Source organism: Haliotis cracherodii, unplaced genomic scaffold (assembly GCF_022045235.1).
Source record: "Haliotis cracherodii isolate W230 unplaced genomic scaffold, xgHalCrac1.p SCAF_13, whole genome shotgun sequence".
In the NCBI taxonomy this organism is placed as follows: domain Eukaryota; kingdom Metazoa; phylum Mollusca; class Gastropoda; order Lepetellida; family Haliotidae; genus Haliotis; species Haliotis cracherodii.
In genome coordinates, this window is record NW_027266268.1 from 5864705 (window position 1) to 5871767 (window position 7063).

A 7063-nucleotide genomic window follows, 5' to 3' on the forward strand; every position below is an offset into this window, starting at 1 on the left:
GACACTCTACATTCGTAAGCTTGACATATTAACATGATCCTACCAGATTCCTTTAACTGAACGTGCGAAACGAGTGCTTAGCATTGTGGACTCTACCAGTACCGAGTACATCTTCCCGAGGCAAGGGAGATAACTGACTATAAAAGTCAAGTTTCCACCCTTGCCGAACAAGGCTGGTATTATGGAGTTACATTTTGGCTGGACTAACGAGTCTATGCATAATCCAATCAAAATCGCGAACCGAAATCGAAATCAGGTTCGTAAACTGTCGTGCAGAGTTCGGTCGATTACAGGATTTGCAAAGCCTGTGCACCGCCGACTCGTTGTCAATAGCTATTTTCTAAATCTTTTCAAGTTTTTAATCAAGGTGCTCACATGATTTGATACACTTCGCGATGTAAGACCCGTTTTATCACAATATTGATCTTGATTATCGATCAGATCGTCTTGTCTGGGCGCCGCCTTTTTGTTTGAAACAAATGCAAGTGATACGAGAGGTGGAATCCGATTGGTCGATAGGAGAGGCATAGAAGGGACATAACCCGTAACAGCAACTGGTGGCGCTACAATCAATCCAGGGGATTCCAGCCTAGTTCGGCAAGGGTGGAAACTGGACCTTTATAGTCAGTTAACTCCCTTGCCTCGGGAAGATATACCGAGTAATGCCATTTAGGTTGACACTTCCCATTCTGTTTCCATTCCGTGGTCAGTGATTCATGTTACCCTTGCGAGTGGTTGCGTCATTAAGGTCAACCAGGTATGATATACGTTCGTTCGAGGCACGCCTGGGCTTCCTCCAATCTTGGCCATGGTTACACCTGTGCTATATATCTGTGCGATGTAAACTGACGGCTGAAGGGAACTTCATCATAGTTTGAATCACTTTAGTTTAAAAAAGATGGTTGTAAAAGATGGATACATGAAGTACAATGTATTCAAAATATCAAAATCTAAACAAAATGTATATCTAAAATGAGTCATTCAGCATCCGAATGAAAGATGGTTGTAAAAGATGGATACATGAAGTACAATGTATTCAAAATATCAAAATCTAAACAAAATGTATATCTAAAATGAGTCATTCAGCATCCGACAGTTGCCCGAATTGTGGTTGGTAGCAAAAATAAGCTTTCAGCGTGATCGACAAAGGACACACACATGTAAATTCGCTCAAGTTCAATGCCACGTCACATTATTAGCGTGCTACAAGACACGCAAAACCTCTGATGGCGTCACGTGTGATATGTCGCCATTCTTCTTGGAATATCCGGGGTAGAATAGGTCTTCAGCAACCAAAGCTTTGCCGTAAAATGCGACTATACTTGTCGTAAAAGGCGACTAACGGGACCGGGTGAGTAGTATAGTCTAAGTGAGCAGAAGGTAGTTTTGGTTGATCCGGTTGATCCAGGCATATGCGAAGTTGATTGGCTGATCCAAGTCACGTGATCAGATAGGATGACTCATGCATCAACAGCGCGTCACAGGTGAGGGGGAATGAAAGGTGTGTGTTTATAAGGCAGAAAAGAATTCATAAGAAAACAAGAGTAAAGGGTTATGAATAGAGCTATGTGTATAGCGTGCTGCCCTAAATAGACAGACCGTACCCGTCAGCCCAGTTTGAATTGAGCGCGCTTGACAACTCACGTGGCCTCGTCGTTTCAAATTGACCGCGCTCGCTAGAGCGTGCGACCTGGTTTGATGAATACAGGGTGTGTGTTGAAAGTACATCATACCACAATAGAGACGGGTTGTGTCAACATGATATATGCCGGATAATGTAGGCCCAAAAAAATTGTACGTCTAGCTGGATCAAATTCATCTTGTACGGTCTACAAGTTGTACACCATGAACGTTATACAACCTGTATAGAAAAAAATATAGACAAAATAGATAAGACTACACAATCAGCAAGCTAGCAGTGTCGTTTACATTTAGCGCGCAACAACGAGGTAGTCATGTCACCCTGCATTGACTATAACGCTGAAGGTAGCCGGATTTCGAATCACCCGCGCTGCGTACTATTGTGAACCATTTGTAAAGAATTATTCAGCCCTGTCCCGACTTGCATAGTTGATGGTTCAATGCTAGCTTTTCCATTTAACGCGATGACAAATAAACCTTGCGGTTTGAGTTTTAACCGTGTAACTTGATGTGCACAGTTTTACTTCAGAACGTGCTATTTTGAAAATAGAAAACTGATAAGTACATGTACCAGTGTGACGGCACGAAGCTAGGTTTGTTGGGAAAGTGATGGAAGCAATCTATAGGACATTTTCATGTTTACAATACTCACCCTTAATTCAAGGAGAGAACAGAGTTTATCATGGAAAATTGTTTGACGAGGAAAATGTTTTATTGGAAATATATGTCGGATACGTTTAATAGACACCAACGAAAGAAAAGTTTAATGAGGGGAATACCCATATATATCCTCTCTGAAATAACTCCCTTTTAAAATAACAAATGTACAACACATCTTCCCTAACATATCATAAATACGGGACACTGGTCACACAATTTATGAATGGGAAGCTTCAGGCGAGGCTGGTATGTTGACTTTAATTGTAAGGCAGGGGTATGTTGACATTGTTATGGGCGGTCGGTCGCTTAGTCTCTCTGCTATACATTAGCTATGAATAAACCTGCTTCGACATATATTTCCAATAAAACATTTTCCTCGTCAAACAATTTTCCATGATAAACTCTGTTCTCTTCGAACTAAGGGTGAGTATTGTAAACATGAAAATGTCCTATAGATTGCTTCCATCACTTTTCCAACAAACCTAGCTTCGTGCCGTCACACTGGTACATGTACTTATCAGTTTTCTATCTATTTTCAAAATAGCACGTTCTGAAGTAAAACTGTGCACATCATATTACACGGTTAAAACTCAAACCGCAAGGTTTATTTGTCATCGCGTTAAATGGAAAAGCTAGCATTGAAACATCAACTATGCAAGTCGGGACAGGGCTGAATAATTCTTTACAAATGGTTCACAATAGTACGCAGCGCGGGTGATTCGAAATCCGGCTACCTTCAGCGTTATAGTCAATGCAGGGTGACATGACTACCTCGTTGTTGCGCGCTAAATGTTAACGACACTGCAAGCTTGCTGATTGTGTAGTCTTATCTATTTTGTCTATATATTTTTCTATACAGGTTGTCTAACGTTCATGGTGTACAACTTGTAGACCGTACAAGATGAATTTGATCCAGCAAGACGTACATTTTTTTGGGCCTACATTATCCGGCATATATCATGTTGACACAACCCGTCTCTATTGTGATATGATGTACTTTCAACACACACCCTGTATTCATCAAACTAGGTCGCACGCTCTAGCGAGCGCGGTCAATTTGAAACGGAACTGGGCTGACGGGTACGGTCTGTCTATTTGGGGCAGCACGCTATACACATAGCTCTATTCATAACCCTTTACTTTTGTTTTCTTATGAATTCATTTCTGCCTTATAAACACACACCTTTCATTCCCCCTCACCTGTGACGCGCTGTTGATGCATGAGTCATCCTATCTGATCACGTGACTTGGATCAGCCAATCAACTTCGCATATGCCTGTATCAACCGGATCAACCAAAACTACCTTCTGCTCACTTAGACTATACTACTACTCGGGTGGTCAGGCTCGCTGACTTGGTTGATACACGATCGATCCAAATTTCGGATATCGATGCTGATGATATTAATCACTGGATTGTCTGGTCCTGACGCGATTATTTACAGACTGCCGTCATATAGCTGGAATATTGCTGAGTGCGGCGTTAAACAACAAACCAACCAACCAATCTTCTTTGGGGGTCTGGATCAGTTCTTGTCGGTCGGGTGAAGATTGTGGTTGCTGTCGAAGACGAGGATTCATGGCATCCCAGAGGTGTTCTATGGGGGGCCGTGCAAGCTGCGGCAACACGCTGACGTTGTTGGCTGCAAGGCAGTTTAGTACGATTCGAAATGGTAGGACAATCGGACGAAGAATGTCAACCATGTAACGCTGAGCTTTCAAATTTCCTAAACGATGACCACACCATAACACCTCCTCCAACATACGGCACAACCTTCTCAAAGCAAGATGCTGCTGTTCGTTCTCCCCTTAGGCGGTAAACACGCTGTCTTCCATGAGCTCTGAACAGACAAAACCGTCTTTCATCAGTGAAGACGACCCTCTGCCAGTCACGTCGCTGCCAACGACGTACAGTACGGACCCGTCTCAGTCTCTGACGACGATGTTGCACTGTCACTAACTGTCATCTGTAAGGTCGGTAAGCCCCAATTCCTTGAGACCCGAGTCGCCTGGCCACCGTCTGTCGACTAACCATATGCCCCAAGGCTTTCGTCGCTGATGACGTCACTGCCAGGATGCGATTCCGGTGATGCAAAGTACGCAAGTACCGGTCTTCATTGGGCTTAGTTACCCTGATTCTGCCGGGACTTGGCCAGTCTTATATCTGCCTGGTCTGTCCTTAACATTGCTTTAGGTAAGCAACCAAATGTTCTAGCAATGTAGGCATGGGTATCTCCCATCTGGATCATACCCAGGGTCCGCTCCTGTTCTTCTGGTGTCAGTTGTGGCATTTCTGTGGTGTTTTTTGGTTGTTTTTTTTTTTTTATCAGTGTGAGTGTCTGACTTGCCGTCCGTATCATTCATATATCCTTAATGCCCATGTAGTTTCGGCTGCCAAAAGCGCCACGTGTTTTTCACTTTTTTGCATTTTCTGCACACAAAAAACAAAACGTGCCCTGGGCGTGTATCACTTTCTGTATAGAGCATCGATGTGTCTTGCATTGATTTTGTTTGAACTTGTTTTTAATTTTTTGCAATTTCATTTTTAAAGTGGTAAAGTTTCTTTTGGTCGTCAGTTCATATGTCTATGCAATACATCTGTATGTTATGTGTCAACGTATTGTATTGCTTTTGTATGTGCTATATGTGCATTATTGCTCTGCCATTATAAGTTGTCAACCGATCCTGAGGGATATATGGCGTGATGTACCCTGTGTGTGACCCTATGCACGTCAGGGTACTTCACACCATTCCATTTGCCCTGAGGGATCGGTTGACAACGAATTTATCAAACCGACATCCATTCATTCAGGTTCGGAACATATGTAGTTTCACTGAGTCAAACTCGTAGCAGACGACAATAACTAACCGAATTACTTCCCTTTGCCCAATGCATTCAGATAAACATCGCTTCATTTTAGAAACTCAAAGATACTTATGAAGCAAGTTAGCTGAGATGTGTTCCGATTAATTTCTCACCTGGCTACATAACATTTGTAGCCCCGCCTGTGAGCGGGCTGTATGGAAACTAGGTCTGGTACGAGTCCGAATTTACTACCCGGGTACCCATCCCCCTATTACCCGACCCTACCCGTCTTCCCGTCCCAGCCCTAATGGAAAATCACTCAACCTCAACCAACCAGAAGCTGCTATGTTAAGATAAATGGCATGTAATATTTTCTGTACAACACCTCTGCGTTATTGCTCTTTCTCAAAACAGTTGGAAACATACACCTTGAATGAAAGACTTCTCACACTTTATACAGTGAATATAGGCAACATGTTAGTCTTATCACAGAAAGGTCAAACGTTATGGGAAAATGACATGATCACACGAACAATTAACAATCACAGGATACAGGGCAACACAATAGACTGTCACAGTGAGACACATCTGCGGAAAGTCAAACAAACAGTTGACACTCACTCCTCTAGGAGTATTCAATAGGAGTAAAGGGGGGTGTCGTTTTATACATGTGCACAATATCAACACCTGGTAAAAAGCTAGGCACCACTCCTTTTTTCACATATGGTGAAGTTAACCGTAACTTTAAGCAATATGCTACTCAAAAGAAGTTAAGGGTCACCCAATTCTTTCATGTTACTGTAATAAATCTGATATGGCATGACAGATTAACTTTTGTAATATGAAATAATCGGGTGGTCTTTAACATGTTTTGAGTAGTATATTCCCATGTGCATTGCTCATAATAAATGCTTAAGATCCCAACAATAACTGATGAAAAAACTGCGAAAGTTCCATGTGTGTTATTCTAGATAGACACACACGTACTGTTTTACATACCATCTTGGGGGCGGCCGAGTAGCCTAGTGGTAAAAGCGTTCGCTCGTCACGCCGAAGACTCGGGCTCGAGTCCTGACATGGGTACAATGTGTGAAACCCATTTCTGGTTTCCCCGCCGTGATATTGCTGGAATATTGTGAAAAGCGGCGTAAAACCATACTCACTCACTCAATCATTTTCTAACATACTGACAAAACAGCGGCGTCAATTTAAAGGGTACTCATAAAAATATTGTCATTGAACAGTCTCAAAACATTGTATCAGAATAATCTATTTCGTTTTCTGAATTGATAAATATAAGTGTGACACATTGTGAATACAAAAAATGCGTTTCGTGAGAAAATTAATACAGGATACGATTATAAAAACATGACTTATATTTTTTATGAGATAACCTGAACTGCTCGGTTAAAAAAAGTTTACTTGAAAATATGACTTGACCAAACAATAACAAACGTTATTATTAGGCTGAAAACGCCCGTCGTGAGGTACTCATTGATATGAAACATACGTTTATAACGAACATGCTTATAACGAAATGACCGATATAACGAGGCTATTTTTAGTCCCGACTATTTGTTGTATATATGCTGTATTTATGCTTATAACGAACTATGGTTATTACGAACTAAAATCAGTGGTCCCCTCGAGTTCGTTATAACCGGAGTGTATTATATCGCCAATGATTTGTAGCCACTAAACATGGGTTTGTACTTAAAGTTTCTTTTTCCCGGCAGTTTAGTAATGGTGCTTAACATTTGTATACTATATATGTTGTGATGTACCCTGTGAGCCTATGTTCCCGAGGATCCGTGAAGATTCCGGGGTATAATAGGTCTTCAGCAACCCATGCTTGCCGTAAAAGGTGACTGTGCTTGTCGTAAAAGGCGACTAACGGGATCGGGTGTTCAGGCTCGCTGACTTGGTTGATGCATGTCATCGATCCCAATTGCGTGGA